Raw genomic sequence first — 16,813 nt, 5'->3', positions numbered from 1 at the left:
GGCTGAAATAGAGGGCGAGAAACAGAGGGTCTGAAACAGAGGTGCTGAAACAGAGGGCGAGAAACAGAGGGCGCGCAACAGAGGGTCTGAAACAGAGGGTCTGAAACAGAGGGCGCGAAACAGAGGGCGCGAAACAGAGGGTCTGAAACAGAGGGTCTGAAACAGAGGGCGAGAAACAGAGGGGCTGAAACAGAGGGGCTGAAACAGAGGGTCTGAAACAGAGGGCGAGAAACAGAGGGTTTGAAACAGAGGGCGCGAAACAGAGGGCGCGAAACAGAGGGTCTGAAACAGAGGGTCTGAAACAGAGGGCGAGAAACAGAGGGTCTGAAACAGAGGGTCTGAAACTGAGGGGCTGAAACAGAGGGCGAGAAACAGAGGGTCTGAAACAGTGGGGCTGAAACAGGGGGCGAGAAACAGAGGGTCTGAAACAGAGGGTCTCAAACAGAGGGTCTGAAACAGAGGGCGAGAAACAGAGGGTCTGAAACAGAGGGGCTGAAACAGAGGGTGAGAAACAAAGGGGGAGAAACAGAGGGTCTGAAACAGAGGGGCTGAAACAGTGGGCGAGAAACAGAGGGTCTGAAACAGAGGGTCTGAAGCAGAGGGCGAGAAACAGAGGGTCTGAAACAGAGGGTCTGAAACAGAGGGTCTGAAACAGAGGGGCTGAAACAGAGGGCGAGAAACAGAGGGTTTGAAACAGAGGGTCTGAACCAGAGGGTCTGAAACAGAGGGCGAGAAACAGAGTGTCTGAAACAGAGGGCTAGGAACAGAGGGTCTGAAACAGAGGTGCTGAAACAGAGGGCGCGAAACAGAGGGCATGAAACAGAGGGTCTGAAACAGAGGGTCTGAAACAGAGGGCGAGAAACAGAGGTTCTGAAACAGGGGGTCTGCAACAGAGGGTCAGAAGCAGAGGGCGAGAAACAGAGGGTCTGAAACAGAAGGCGAGAAACAGAGGGTCTGAAACAGAGGGGCTGAAACAGAGGGCGAGAAACAGAGGGTCTGAAACAGAGGGTCTGAAACAGAGGGTCTGAAACAGAGGGCGAGAAACAGAGGGTCTGAAACAGAGGGCTAGGAACAGAGGGTCTCAAACAGAGGGTCTGAAGCAGCGGGCGAGAAACAGAGGGTCTGAGATAGTGGGTCTGAAATAGAGGGTCTGAAACAGAGGGCGAGAAACAGAGGGTCTGAAACATGGGGGTTGAAACAGAGGGCGAGAAACAGAGGGCGAGAAACAGAGGGTCTGAAACAGAGGGTCTGAAAGAGAGGGTCTAAAGCAGAGGGCGAGAAACAGAGCGTCTGAAACAGAGGGTCTGAAACAGAGGGTCTGAAACAGAGGGGCTGAAACAGAGGGCGAGAAACAGAGGGCGAGAAACAGAGGGTCTGAAACAGAAGGTCTGAAACAGAGGGTCTGAAACAGAGGGCGAGAAACAGAGTGCGAGAAACAGAGAGCGAGAAGCAGAGGGCGAGAAACAGAGGGCGAGAAACAGAGGGCGAGAAACAGAGGGTCTGAAACAGAGGGGCTGCAACAGAGGGCGAGAAAGAGAGGGTCTGAAACAGAGGGCGAGAAACTGAGGGCGAGAAACAGAGGGGCTGAAACAGAGGGGCTGAAACAGAGGGCGAGAAACAGAGGGCGAGAAACAGAGCGCGAGAAACAGAGGGTGAGAAACAGAGGGCGAGAAACAGAGGGCGCGAAACAGAGGGCGCGAAACAGAGGGGCTGAAACAGAAGGTCTGAAACAGAGGGTCTGAAACAGAGGGCGAGAAACAGAGGGCGAGAAACAGAGCGCAAGAAACAGAGGGTGAGAAACAGAGGGGCTGAAACAGAGGGCGAGAAACAGAGGGCGCGAAACAGAGGGTCTTAAACAGAGGGTCTGACACAGAAGGTCTGAAACAGAGGGTCTGAAACAGAGGGTCTGAAACAGAGGGTCTGAAACAGAGGGGCTGAAGCAGAGGGCGAGAAACAGAGGGTCTGAAACAGAGGGTCTGAAACAGAGGGTCTGAAACAGAGGGTCTGAAACAGGGGGCGAGAAACAAAGGGTCTGAAACAGTGGGTCTGAACCAGAGGGACTGAAACAGAGGGCGAGAAACAGAGTGTCTGAAACAGAGGGCTAGGAACAGAGGGTCTGAAACAGAGGTGCTGAAACAGAGGGCGCAAAACAGAGGGCATGAAACAGAGGGTCTGAAACAGAGGGTCTGAAACAGAGGGTCTGAATCAGAGGGCGAGAAACAGAGGGCGTGAAACAGAAGTTCTGAAACAGAGGGTCTGAAACAGAGGGCGAGAAACAGAGGGCGAGAAACAGAGAGCGAGAAGCAGAGGGCGAGAAACAGAGGGCGAGAAACAGAGGGCGAGAAACAGAGGGTCTGAAACAGAGGGGCTGCAACAGAGGGCGAGAAAGAGAGGGTCTGAAACAGAGGGCGAGAAACTGAGGGCGAGAAACAGAGGGGCTGAAACAGAGGGTCTGAAACAGAGGGGCTGAAACAGAGGGCGAGAAACAGAGGGCGAGAAACAGAGCACGAGAAACAGAGGGTGAGAAACATAGGGCGAGAAACAGAGGGCGCGAAACAGAGGGCGCGAAACAGAGGGTCTGAAACAGAAGGTCTGAAACAGAGGGTCTGAAACAGAGGGCGAGAAACAGAGGCCCTGAAACAGAGGATCTGAAACAGAGGGTCTGGAATAGAGGGTCTGAAACAGAGGGCGAGAAACAGAGGGCGAGGAACAGAGGGTCTGAAACAGAGGGGCTGAAACTGAGGGCGCGAAACAGAGGGTCTGAAACAGAGGGTCTGACACAGAGGGTCTGAAGCAGAGGGTGAGAAACAGAGGGTCTGAAACAGAGGGTCTGAAACATAGGGTCTGAAACAGAGGGCGTGAAACAGAGGGTATGAAACAGAGGGTCTGAAACAGAGGGCGAGAAACAGAGGCCGAGAAACAGAGGCTCTGAAACAGAGGGGCTGAAACAGAGGGCGAGAAACAGAGGGTCTGAAACAGAGGGCGAGAAACAGAGGGCGAGCAACAGAGGGTCTGAAACAGAGGGGCTGAAACAGAGGGCGAGAAACAGAGGGTGAGAAACGGAGGGTCTGAAACAGAGGGCGAGAAACAGAGGGCAAGAAACAGAGGGTCTGAAACAGAGGGGCTGAAACAGAGGGCGAGAAACAGAGGGCGAGGAACAGAGGGGATGAAACAGAGGGGCCGAAACAGAGGGGCTGAAACAGAGGGAGAGAAACAGAGGGGCTGAAACAGAGGGGCTGAAACAGAGGGAGAGAATCAGAGGGCGAGAAACAGAGCGCGAGAAACAGAGGGTGAGAAACAGAGGGGCTGAAACAGAGGGCGAGAAACAGAGGGCGCGAAACAGAGGGTCTTAAACAGAGGGTCTGACACAGAGGGTCTGAAACAGAGGGTCTGAAACAGAGGGTCTGAAACAGAGGGTCTGAAACAGAGGGGCAGAAGCAGAGGGCGAGAAACAGAGGGTCTGAAACAGAGGGTCTGAAACAGAGGGTCTGAAACAGAGTGCGAGAAACAGAGTGTCTGAAACAGAGGGCTAGGAACAGAGGGTCTGAAACAGAGGTGCTGAAACAGAGGGTCTGAATCAGAGGGCGAGAAACAGAGGGCGAGAAACAGAAGTTCTGAAACAGAGGGTCTGAAACAGAGGGCGAGAAACAGAGGGCGAGAAACAGAAAACGAGAAGCAGAGGGCGAGAAACAGAGGGCGAGGAACAGAGGGCGAGAAACAGAGGGTCTGAAACAGAGGGGCTGCAACAGAGGGCGAGAAATAGAGGGTCTGAAAAAGAGTGCGAGAAACTGAGGGCGAGAAACAGAGGGGCTGAAACAGAGGGGCTGAAACAGAGGGGCTGAAGCAGAGGGCGAGAAACAGAGGGCGAGAAACAGAGCGCGAGAAACAGAGGGTGAGAAACAGAGGGCGAGAAACAGAGGGCGCGAAACAGAGGGCGCGAAACAGAGGGTCTGAAACAGAAGGTCTGAAACAGAGGGTCTGAAGCAGAGGGCGAGAAACAGAGGGCCTGAAACAGAGGATCTGAAACAGAGGGTCTGGAATAGAGGGTCTGAAACAGAGGGCGAGAAACAGAGGGCGAGGAACAGAGGGTCTGAAACAGAGGGGCTGAAACAGAGGGCGCGAAACAGAGGGTCTGAAACAGAGGGTCTGACACAGAGGGTCTGAAGCAGAGGGTGAGAAACAGAGGGTCTGAAACAGAGGGTCTGAAACATAGGGTCTGAAACAGAGGGCGAGAAACAGAGGGTCTGAAACAGAGGGCGAGAAACAGAGGCCGAGAAACAGAGGCTCTGAAACAGAGGGGCTGAAACAGAGGGCGAGAAACAGAGGGTCTGAAACAGAGGGCGAGAAACAGAGGGCGAGAAACAGAGGGTCTGAAACAGAGGGGCTGAAACAGAGGGCGAGAAACAGAGGGTTAGAAACGGAGGGTCTGAAACAGAGGGCGAGAAACAGAGGGCAAGAAACAGAGGGTCAGAAACAGAGGGGCTGAAACAGAGGGCGAGAAAAAGAGGGTCTGAAACAGAGGGTCTGAAACAGAGGGGCTGAAGCAGAGGGCGAGAAACAGAGGGTCTGAAACAGAGGGTCTGAAACAGAGGGTCTGAAACAGAGGGCGAGAAACAGAGGGTCTGAAACAGAGGGACTGAACCAGAGGGTCTGAAACAGAGGGCGAGAAACAGAGTGTCTGAAACAGAGGGCTAGGAACAGAGGGACTGAAACAGAGGTGCTGAAACAGAGGGCGCGAAACAGAGGGCATGAAACAGAGGGTCTGAAACAGAGGGTCTGAAACAGAGGGTCTGAATCAGAGGGCGAGAAACAGAGGGCGAGAAACAGAAGGTCTGAAACAGAGGGTCTGAAACAGAGGGCGAGAAACAGACGGCGAGAAACAGAGAGCGAGAAGCAGAGGGCGAGAAACAGAGGGCGAGAAACAGAGGGCGAGAAACAGAGGGTCTGAAACAGAGGGGCTGCAACAGAGTGCGAGAAACAGAGGGTCTGAAACAGAGGGTCTGAAAGAGAGGGTCTGGAATAGAGGGTCTGAAACAGAGGGCGAGAAACAGAGGGCGAGGAACAGAGGGTCTGAAACAGAGGGGCTGAAACTGAGGGCGCGAAACAGAGGGTCTGAAACAGAGGGTCTGACACAGAGGGTCTGAAGCAGAGGGTGAGAAACAGAGGGTCTGAAACAGAGGGTCTGAAACATAGGGTCTGAAACAGAGGGCGTGAAACAGAGGGTATGAAACAGAGGGTCTGAAACAGAGGGCGAGAAACAGAGGCCGAGAAACAGAGGCTCTGAAACAGAGGGGCTGAAACAGAGGGCGAGAAACAGAGGGTCTGAAACAGAGGGCGAGAAACAGAGGGCGAGCAACAGAGGGTCTGAAACAGAGGGGCTGAAACAGAGGGCGAGAAACAGAGGGTGAGAAACTGAGGGTCTGAAACAGAGGGCGAGAAACAGAGGGCAAGAAACAGAGGGTCTGAAACAGAGGGGCTGAAACAGAGGGTCTGAAACAGAGGGTCTGAAACAGAGGGCGAGAAACAGAGGGCGAGAAACAGAGAGCGAGAAGCAGAGGGCGAGAAACAGAGGGCGAGAAACAGAGGGCGAGAAACAGAGGGTCTGAAACAGAGGGGCTGCAACAGAGGGCGAGAAAGAGAGGGTCTGAAACAGAGGGGCTGAAACAGAGGGTCTGAAACAGATGGTCTGAAACAGAGGGCGAGAAACAGAGAGCGAGAAGCAGAGGGCGAGAAACAGAGGGCGAGAAACTGAGGGCGAGAAACAGAGGGGCTGAAACAGAGGGGCTGAAACAGAGGGCGAGAAACAGAGGGCGAGAAACAGAGCGCGAGAAACAGAGGGTGAGAAACAGAGGGCGAGAAACAGAGGGCGCGAAACAGAGGGCGCGAAACAGAGGGTCTGAAACAGAAGGTCTGAAACAGAGGGTCTGAAACAGAGGGCGAGAAACAGAGGGCGAGAAACAGAGCGCAAGAAACAGAGGGTGAGAAACAGAGGGGCTGAAACAGAGGGCGAGAAACAGAGGGCGCGAAACAGAGGGTCTTAAACAGAGGGTCTGACACAGAGGGTCTGAAACAGAGGGTCTGAAACAGAGGGTCTGAAACAGAGGGGCTGAAGCAGAGGGCGAGAAACAGAGGGTCTGAAACAGAGGGTCTGAAACAGAGGGTCTGAAACAGAGGGTCTGAAACAGAGGGCGAGAAACAGAGGGTCTGAAACAGTGGGTCTGAACCAGAGGGACTGAAACAGAGGGCGAGAAACAGAGTGTCTGAAACAGAGGGCTAGGAACAGAGGGTCTGAAACAGAGGGGCTGAAACAGAGGGTGAGAAACAGAGGGTGAGAAACGGAGGGTCTGAAACAGAGGGCGAGAAACAGAGGGCAAGAAACAGAGGGTCTGAAACAGAGGGGCTGAAACAGAGGGTCTGAAACAGAGGGTCTGAAACAGAGGGTCTGAAAAAGAGGGGCTGAAGCAGAGGGCGAGAAACAGAGGGTCTGAAACAGAGGGTCTGAAACAGAGGGTCTGAAACAGAGGGTCTGAAACAGAGGGCGAGAAACAGAGGGTCTGAAACAGAGGGTCTGAACAAGAGTGTCTGAAACAGAGGGCGAGAAACAGAGTGTCTGAAACAGAGGGCTAGGAACAGAGGGTCTGAAACAGAGGTGCTGAAACAGAGGGCGCGATACAGAGGGCATGAAACAGAGGTTCTGAAACAGAGGGTCTGAAACAGAGGGTCTGAATCAGAGGGCGAGAAACAGAGGGCGAGAAACAGAAGGTCTGAAACAGATGGTCTGAAACAGAGGGCGAGAAACAGAGGGCGAGAAACAGAGAGCGAGAAGCAGAGGGCGAGAAACAGAGGGCGAGAAACAGAGGGCGAGAAACAGAGGGTCTGAAACAGAGGGGCTGCAACAGAGGGCGAGAAAGAGAGGGTCTGAAACAGAGTGCGAGAAACAGAGGGTCTGAAACAGAGGGTCTGAAAGAGAGGGGCTGAAACAGAGGGTCTGAAACAGAGGGCGAGAAACAGAGGGGCTGAAACAGGGGGCGAGAAACAGAGGGTCTGAAACAGAGGGTCTGAAAAGGAGGGCGAGAAACAGAGGGCAAGAAACAGAGGGCGAGAAACAGAGGGTCTGAAACAGAGGGTCTGAAAGAGAGGGGCTGAAACAGAGAGTGAGAAACAGAGTGCGAGGAACAGAGGGCGAGGAACAGAGGATCTGAAACAGAGGGGCTGAAACAGACGGTGCGAAACAGAGGGACTGAAACAGAGGGTCTGAAACAGAGGGTCTGAAACAGAGGGTCTGAAACAAAGATCGAGAAACAGAGGGTCTGAAACAGAGGGTCTGAAACAGAGGGCGAGAAACAGAGGGCGAGAAACAGAGGGTCTGAAACAGAGGGTCTGAAACAGAGGGTCTGAAACAAAGATCGAGAAACAGAGGGTCTGAAACAGAGGGTCTGAAACAGAGGGCGAGAAACAGAGGGCGAGAAACAGAGGGTCTGAAACAGAGGGCGAGAAACAGAGGGTCAGAAACAAAGGGTCTGAAACAGAGGGCGAGAAACAGAGGGTCTGAAACAGAGGGTCTGAAACAGAGGGTCTGAAACAGAGGGGCTGAAACAGAGGGCGAGGAACAGAGGGGATGAAACAGAGGGGCCGAAACAGAGGGGCTGAAACAGAGGGAGAGAAACAGAGGGGCTGAAACAGAGGGGCTGAAACAGAGGGGCTGAAACAGAGGGAGAGAATCAGAGGGCGAGAAACAGAGCGCGAGAAACAGAGGGTGAGAAACAGAGGGGCTGAAACAGAGGGCGAGAAACAGAGGGCGCGAAACAGAGGGTCTTAAACAGAGGGTCTGACACAGAGGGTCTGAAACAGAGGGTCTGAAACAGAGGGTCTGAAACAGAGGGTCTGAAACAGAGGGGCAGAAGCAGAGGGCGAGAAACAGAGGGTCTGAAACAGAGGGTCTGAAACAGAGGGTCTGAAACAGAGTGCGAGAAACAGAGTGTCTGAAACAGAGGGCTAGGAACAGAGGGTCTGAAACAGAGGTGCTGAAACAGAGGGTCTGAATCAGAGGGCGAGAAACAGAGGGCGAGAAACAGAAGTTCTGAAACAGAGGGTCTGAAACAGAGGGCGAGAAACAGAGGGCGAGAAACAGAAAACGAGAAGCAGAGGGCGAGAAACAGAGGGCGAGGAACAGAGGGCGAGAAACAGAGGGTCTGAAACAGAGGGGCTGCAACAGAGGGCGAGAAATAGAGGGTCTGAAAAAGAGTGCGAGAAACTGAGGGCGAGAAACAGAGGGGCTGAAACAGAGGGGCTGAAACAGAGGGGCTGAAGCAGAGGGCGAGAAACAGAGGGCGAGAAACAGAGCGCGAGAAACAGAGGGTGAGAAACAGAGGGCGAGAAACAGAGGGCGCGAAACAGAGGGCGCGAAACAGAGGGTCTGAAACAGAAGGTCTGAAACAGAGGGTCTGAAGCAGAGGGCGAGAAACAGAGGGCCTGAAACAGAGGATCTGAAACAGAGGGTCTGGAATAGAGGGTCTGAAACAGAGGGCGAGAAACAGAGGGCGAGGAACAGAGGGTCTGAAACAGAGGGGCTGAAACAGAGGGCGCGAAACAGAGGGTCTGAAACAGAGGGTCTGACACAGAGGGTCTGAAGCAGAGGGTGAGAAACAGAGGGTCTGAAACAGAGGGTCTGAAACATAGGGTCTGAAACAGAGGGCGAGAAACAGAGGGTCTGAAACAGAGGGCGAGAAACAGAGGCCGAGAAACAGAGGCTCTGAAACAGAGGGGCTGAAACAGAGGGCGAGAAACAGAGGGTCTGAAACAGAGGGCGAGAAACAGAGGGTCTGAAACAGAGGGTCTGAAACAGAGGGTCTGAAACAGAGTGCGAGAAACAGAGTGTCTGAAACAGAGGGCTAGGAACAGAGGGTCTGAAACAGAGGTGCTGAAACAGAGGGTCTGAATCAGAGGGCGAGAAACAGAGGGCGAGAAACAGAAGTTCTGAAACAGATGGTCTGAAACAGAGGGCGAGAAACAGAGGGCGAGAAACAGAAAACGAGAAGCAGAGGGCGAGAAACAGAGGGCGAGGAACAGAGGGCGAGAAACAGAGGGTCTGAAACAGAGGGGCTGCAACAGAGGGCGAGAAATAGAGGGTCTGAAAAAGAGTGCGAGAAACTGAGGGCGAGAAACAGAGGGGCTGAAACAGAGGGGCTGAAACAGAGGGGCTGAAGCAGAGGGCGAGAAACAGAGGGCGAGAAACAGAGCGCGAGAAACAGAGGGTGAGAAACAGAGGGCGAGAAACAGAGGGCGCGAAACAGAGGGCGCGAAACAGAGGGTCTGAAACAGAAGGTCTGAAACAGAGGGTCTGAAACAGAGGGCGAGAAACAGAGGGCCTGAAACAGAGGATCTGAAACAGAGGGTCTGGAATAGAGGGTCTGAAACAGAGGGCGAGAAACAGAGGGCGAGGAACAGAGGGTCTGAAACAGAGGGGCTGAAACAGAGGGCGCGAAACAGAGGGTCTGAAACAGAGGGTCTGACACAGAGGGTCTGAAGCAGAGGGTGAGAAACAGAGGGTCTGAAACAGAGGGTCTGAAACATAGGGTCTGAAACAGAGGGCGAGAAACAGAGGGTCTGAAACAGAGGGCGAGAAACAGAGGCCGAGAAACAGAGGCTCTGAAACAGAGGGGCTGAAACAGAGGGCGAGAAACAGAGGGTCTGAAACAGAGGGCGAGAAACAGAGGGCGAGAAACAGAGGGTCTGAAACAGAGGGGCTGAAACAGAGGGCGAGAAACAGAGGGTTAGAAACGGAGGGTCTGAAACAGAGGGCGAGAAACAGAGGGCAAGAAACAGAGGGTCAGAAACAGAGGGGCTGAAACAGAGGGCGAGAAAAAGAGGGTCTGAAACAGAGGGTCTGAAACAGAGGGGCTGAAGCAGAGGGCGAGAAACAGAGGGTCTGAAACAGAGGGTCTGAAACAGAGGGTCTGAAACAGAGGGCGAGAAACAGAGGGTCTGAAACAGAGGGACTGAACCAGAGGGTCTGAAACAGAGGGCGAGAAACAGAGTGTCTGAAACAGAGGGCTAGGAACAGAGGGACTGAAACAGAGGTGCTGAAACAGAGGGCGCGAAACAGAGGGCATGAAACAGAGGGTCTGAAACAGAGGGTCTGAAACAGAGGGTCTGAATCAGAGGGCGAGAAACAGAGGGCGAGAAACAGAAGGTCTGAAACAGAGGGTCTGAAACAGAGGGCGAGAAACAGACGGCGAGAAACAGAGAGCGAGAAGCAGAGGGCGAGAAACAGAGGGCGAGAAACAGAGGGCGAGAAACAGAGGGTCTGAAACAGAGGGGCTGCAACAGAGGGCGAGAAAGAGAGGGTCTGAAACAGAGTGCGAGAAACAGAGGGTCTGAAACAGAGGGTCTGAAAGAGAGGGGCTGAAACAGAGGGTCTGAAACAGAGGGCGAGAAACAGAGGGGCTGAAACAGGGGGCGAGAAACAGAGGGTCTGAAACAGAGGGTCTGAAAAGGAGGGCGAGAAACAGAGGGCGAGAAACAGAGGGCGAGAAACAGAGGGTCTGAAACAGAGGGTCTGAAAGAGAGGGGCTGAAACAGAGAGTGAGAAACAGAGTGCGAGGAACAGAGGATCTGAAACAGAGGGGCTGAAACAGAGGGCGCGAAACAGAGGGACTGAAACAGAGGGTCTGACACAGAGAACCTGAAACAGAGGGTCTGAAACCCAGGGTCTGAAGCAGAGGGCGAGAAACAGAGGGTCAGAAACAGAGGGTCTGAAACAGAGGGTCTGAAACAGAGGGTCTGAAACAAAGGTCGAGAAACAGAGGGTCTGAAACAGAGGGTCTGAAACAGAGGGTCTGACACAGAGGGTCTGAAGCAGAGGGTGAGAAACAGAGGGTCTGAAACAGAGGGTCTGTAACATAGGGTCTGAAACAGAGGGCGAGAAACAGAGGGTCTGAAACAGAGGGCGAGAAACAGAGGCCGAGAAACAGAGGCTCTGAAACAGAGGGGCTGAAACAGAGGGCGAGAAACAGAGGGTCTGAAACAGAGGGCGAGAAACAGAGGGCGAGAAACAGAGGGTCTGAAACAGAGGGGTTGAAACAGAGGGCGAGAAACAGAGGGTTAGAAACGGAGGGTCTGAAACAGAGGGCGAGAAACAGAGGGCAAGAAACAGAGGGTCAGAAACAGAGGGGCTGAAACAGAGGGCGAGAAACAGAGGGTCTGAAACAGAGGGTCTGAAACAGAGGGGCTGAAGCAGAGGGCGAGAAACAGAGGGTCTGAAACAGAGGGTCTGAAACAGAGGGTCTGAAACAGAGGGCGAGAAACAGAGGGTCTGAAACAGAGGGACTGAACCAGAGGGTCTGAAACAGAGGGCGAGAAACAGAGTGTCTGAAACAGAGGGCTAGGAACAGAGGGTCTGAAACAGAGGTGCTGAAACAGAGGGCGCGAAACAGAGGGCATGAAACAGAGGGTCTGAAACAGAGGGTCTGAAACAGAGGGTCTGAATCAGAGGGCGAGAAACAGAGGGCGAGAAACAGAAGGTCTGAAACAGAGGGTCTGAAACAGAGGGCGAGAAACTGATGGCGAGAAACAGAGAGCGAGAAGCAGAGGGCGAGAAACAGAGGGCGAGAAACAGAGGGCGAGAAACAGAGGGTCTGAAACAGAGGGGCTGCAACAGAGGGCGAGAAAGAGAGGGTCTGAAACAGAGTGCGAGAAACAGAGGGTCTGAAACAGAGGGTCTGAAAGAGAGGGGCTGAAACAGAGGGTCTGAAACAGAGGGCGAGAAACAGAGGGGCTGAAACAGGGGGCGAGAAACAGAGGGTCTGAAACAGAGGGTCTGAAAAGGAGGGCGAGAAACAGAGGGCGAGAAACAGAGGGCGAGAAACAGAGGGTCTGAAACAGAGGGTCTGAAAGAGAGGGGCTGAAACAGAGAGAGAGAAACAGAGTGCGAGGAACAGAGGGCGAGGAACAGAGGATCTGAAACAGAGGGGCTGAAACAGAGAGCGCGAAACAGAGGGACTGAAACAGAGGGTCTGACACAGAGGGTCTGAAACAGAGGGTCTGAAACCCAGGGTCTGAAGCAGAGGGTGAGAAACAGAGGGTCAGAAACAGAGGGTCTGAAACAGAGGGTCTGAAACAGAGGGTCTGAAACAAAGGTCGAGAAACAGAGGGTCTGAAACAGAGGGTCTGAAACAGAGGGCGAGAAACAGAGGGCGAGAAACAGAGGGTCTGAAACAGAGGGTCTGAAACAGAGGGCGAGAAACAGAGGGTCAGAAACAAGTGTCTGAAACAGAGGGCGAGAAACAGAGGGTCTGAAACAGAGGGTCTGAAACAGAGGGTCTGAAACAGAGGGGCTGAAACAGAGGGCGAGAAACAGAGGGCGAGAAACAGAGGGTCTGAAACAGAGGGGCTGAAACAGAGGGCGAGAAACAGAGGGCGAGGAACAGAGGGGATGAAACAGAGGGCCGAAACAGAGGGGCTGAAACAGAGGGAGAGAAACAGAGGGGCTGAAACAGAGGGGCTGAAACAGAGGGGCTGAAACAGAGGGCGAGAAACAGAGGGTTTGAAACAGAGGGCGCGAAACAGAGGGCGCGAAACAGAGGGTCTGAAACAGAGGGTCTGAAACAGAGAGTCTGAAACAGAGGGTCTGAAACAGAGGGTGAGAAACAGAGGGTCTGAAACAGAGGGGCTGAAACAGAGGGGCTGAAACAGAGGGTCTGAAACAGAGGGCGAGAAACAGAGGGGCTGAAACAGGGGGCGAGAAACAGAGGGTCTGAAACACAGGGTCTCAAACAGAGGGTCTGAAACAGAGGGCGAGAAACAGAGGGTCTGAAACAGAGGGTCTGAAACAGAGGGGCTGAAACAGAGGGTTAGAAACAAAGGGGGAGAAACAGAGGGTCTGAAACAGAGAGGCTGAAACAGAGGGCGAGAAACAGAGGGTCTGAAACAGAGGGTCTGAAACAGAGGGTCTGAAGCAGAGGGCGAGAAACAGAGGGTCTGAAACAGAGGGTCTGATACAGAGGGTCTGAAACAGAGGGGCTGAAACAGAGGGCGAGAAACAGAGGGTCTGGAACAGAGGGTCTGAACCAGAGGGTCTGAAACAGAGGGCGAGAAACAGAGTGTCTGAAACAGAGGGCTAGGAACAGAGGTTCTGAAACAGAGGTGCTGAAACAGAGGGCGCGAAACAGAGGGCATGAAACAGAGGGTCTGAAACAGAGGGGCTGAAACAGAGGGGCTGAAACTGAGGGCGAGAAACAGAGGTTCTGAAACAGGGGGTCTGCAACAGAGGGTCAGAAGCAGAGGGCGAGAAACAGAGGGTCTGAAACAGAGGGCGAGAAACAGAGGGTCTGAAACAGTGGGGCTGAAACAGAGGGCGAGAAACAGAGGGTCTGAAACAGAGGGTCTGAAACAGAGGGTCTGAAACAGAGGGCGAGAAACAGAGTGTCTGAAACAGAGGGCTAGGAACAGAGGGTCTGAAACAGAGGTGCTGAAACAGAGGGCGCGAAACAGAGGGCATGAAACAGAGGGTCTGAAACAGAGGGTCTGAAACAGAGGGCGAGAAACAGAGGTTCTGTAACAGGGGGTCTGCAACAGAGGGTCAGAAGCAGAGGGCGAGAAACAGAGGGTCTGAAACAGAAGGCGAGAAACAGAGGGTCTGGAACAGAGGGGCTGAAACAGAGGGCGAGAAACAGAGGGTCTGAAACAGAGGGTCTGAAACAGAGGGTCTGAAACAGAGGGCGAGAAACAGAGGGTCTGAAACAGAGGGCTAGGAACAGAGGGTCTCAAACAGAGAATCTGAAGCAGCGGGCGAGAAAAAGAGGGTCTGAAATAGTGGGTCTGAAACAGAGGGTCTGAAACAGAGGTCGAGAAACAGAGGGTCTGAAACAGAGGTCCTGAAACAGAGGGTCTAAGGCAGAGGGCGAGAAACAGAGGGTCTGAAACAGAGGGTCTGAAACAGAGGGTCTGAAACAGAGGGGCTGAAACAGAGGGCGAGAAACAGAGGGTCTGAAACAGAGGGTCTGAAAGAGAGGGTCTGAAACAGAGGGCGAGAAACAGAGGGTCTGAAACAGAGGGTCTGAAGCAGAGGGCGAGAAAAAGAGGGTCTGAAACAGAGGGTCTGAAACAGAGAGTCTGAAACAGAGGGTCTGAAGCAGAGAGCGAGAAACAGAGGGTCTGAAACAGAGGGCGAGAAACAGAGGGCGAGAAACAGAGGGTCTGAAACAGAGGGCCTGAAACAGAGGGCGAGAAACAGAGGGTCTGAAACAGGGGGTCTGAAACAGAGGGTCTAAAGCAGAGGGCGAGAAAAAGAGGGTCTGAAACAGAGGGTCTGAAACAGAGAGTCTGAAACAGAGGGTCTGAAGCAGAGGGCGAGAAACAGAGGGTCTGAAACAGAGGGCGAGAAACAGAGGGCGAGAAACAGAGGGTCTGAAACAGAGGGCCTGAAACAGAGGGCGAGAAACAGAGGGTCTGAAACAGAGGGTCTGAAACAGAGGGTCTAAAGCAGAGGGCGAGAAACAGAGGGTCTGAAACAGAGGGTCTGAAACAGAGGGTCTGAAACAGAGGGGCTGAAACAGAGGGCGAGAAACTGAGGGTCTGAAACAGAGGGTCTGAAACAGAGGGTCTGAAACAGAGTGCGAGAAACAGAGGGTCTGAAACAGAGGGCTAGGAACAGAGGGTCTGAAACAGAGGGTCTGAAACAGAGGGCGCGAAACAGAGGGTCTTAAACAGAGGGTCTGACACAGAGGGTCTGAAACAGAGGGTCTGAAACAGAGGGTCTGAAATAGAGGGTCTGAAACAGAGGGCGAGAAACACAGAGTCTGAAACAGAGGGGCTGAAACAGAGGGCGAAAAACAGAGGGTCTGAAACAGACGGCGAGAAACTGAGGGCGAGAAACAGAGGGGCTGAAACAGAGGGTCTGAAACAGAGGGGCTCAAACAGAGTGCGAGAAACAGAGGGCGAGAAACAGAGCGCGAGAAACAGAGGGTGAGAAACAGAGGGCGAGAAACAGAGGGCGCGAAACAGAGGGCGCGAAACAGAGGGTCTGAAACAGAAGGTCTGAAACATAGGGTCTGAAACAGAGGGCGAGAAACAGAGGGCCTGAAACAGAGGATCTGAAACAGAGGGTCTGGAATAGAGGGTCTGAAACAGAGGGCGAGAAACAGAGGGTCTGAAACAGAGGGGCTGAAACAGAGGGCGCGAAACAGAGGGTCTGAAACAGAGGGTCTGACACAGAGGGTTTGAAGCAGAGAGTGAGAAACAGAGGGCCTGAAACAGAGGGTCTGAAACAGAGGGCGAGAAACAGAAGGTGAGAAACAGAGGCTCTGAAACAGAGGGGCTGAAACAGAGGGCGAGAAACAGAGGGTCTGAAACAGAGGGCGAGAAACAGAGGGCGAGAAACAGAGGGTCTGAAACAGAGGGGCTGAAACAGAGGGCGAGAAACAGAGGGTGAGAAACAGAGCGTCTGAAACAGAGGGCGAGAAACAGAGGGAAAGAAACAGAGGGTCTGAAACAGAGGGTCTGAAACAGAGGGTCTGAAACAGAGGGTCTGAATCAGAGGGCGAGAAACAGAGGGCGAGAAACAGAGGGTCTGAAACAGAGGGTCTGAAACAGAGGGCGAGAAACAGAGGGCGAGAAACAGAGAGCGAGAAGCAGAGGGCGAGAAACAGAGGGCGAGAAACAGAGCGCGAGAAACAGAGGGTCTGAAACAGAGGGGCTGCAACAGAGGGCGAGAAAGAGAGGGTCTGAAACAGAGTGCGAGAAACAGAGGGTCTGAAACAGAGGGTCTGAAACAGAGTGGCTGAAACAGAGGTCGAGAAACAGAGTGCGAGAATCAGAGGGTCTGAAAAGGAGGGCAAGAAACAGAGGGCGAGAAACAGAGGGCGAGAAACAGAGGGTCTGAAACAGAGGGGCTGAAACAGAGGGCGAGAAACAGAGGGTGAGAAACAGAGCGTCTGAAACAGAGGGCGAGAAACAGAGGGCAAGAAACAGAGGGTCTGAAACAGAGGGTCTGAAACAGAGGGTCTGAAACAGAGGGTCTGAAACAGAGGGCGAGAAACAGAGGGCGAGAAACAGAGAGCGAGAAGCAGAGGGCGAGAAACAGAGGGCGAGAAACAGAGGGCGAGAAACAGAGGGTCTGAAACAGAGGGGCCGCAACAGAGGGCGAGAAAGAGAGGGTCTGAAACAGAGTGCGAGAAACAGAGGGTCTGAAACAGAGGGTCTGAAACAGAGGGGCTGAAACAGAGGTCGAGAAACAGAGTGCGAGAATCAGAGGGTCTGAAAAGGAGGGCAAGAAACAGAGGGCGAGAAACAGAGGGCGAGAAACAGAGGGTCTGAAACAGAGGGGCTGAAACAGAGGGCGAGAAACAGAGGGTGAGAAACAGAGCGTCTGAAACAGAGGGCGAGAAACAGAGGGCAAGAAACAGAGGGTCTGAAACAGAGGGTCTGAAACAGAGGGTCTGAAACAGAGGGTCTGAATCAGAGGGCGAGAAACAGAGGGAGAGAAACAGAGGGTCTGAAACAGAGGGTCTGAAACAGAGGGCGAGAAACAGAGGGCGAGAAACAGAGAGCGAGAAACAGAGCGCGAGAAACAGAGGGTGAGAAACAGAGGGCGAGAAACAGAGGGCGCGAAACAGAGGGCGCGAAACAGAGGGTCTGAAACAGAAGGTCTGAAACAGAGGGTCTGAAACAGAGGGCGAGAAACAGAGGTCCTGAAACAGAGGATCTGAAACAGAGGGTCTGAAATAGAGGGTCTGGAACAGAGGGCGAGAAACAGAGGGCGAGGAACAGAGGGTCTGAAACAGAGGGACTGAAACAGAGGGCGCGAAACAGAGGG

This window comes from Chiloscyllium punctatum, chromosome 37 (genome assembly GCF_047496795.1).
Source record: "Chiloscyllium punctatum isolate Juve2018m chromosome 37, sChiPun1.3, whole genome shotgun sequence".
Taxonomy (NCBI): Eukaryota; Metazoa; Chordata; class Chondrichthyes; order Orectolobiformes; family Hemiscylliidae; genus Chiloscyllium; species Chiloscyllium punctatum.
The sequence above is the reverse complement of the archived record's forward strand: the minus strand, read 5'-3'. Positions refer to the sequence as shown.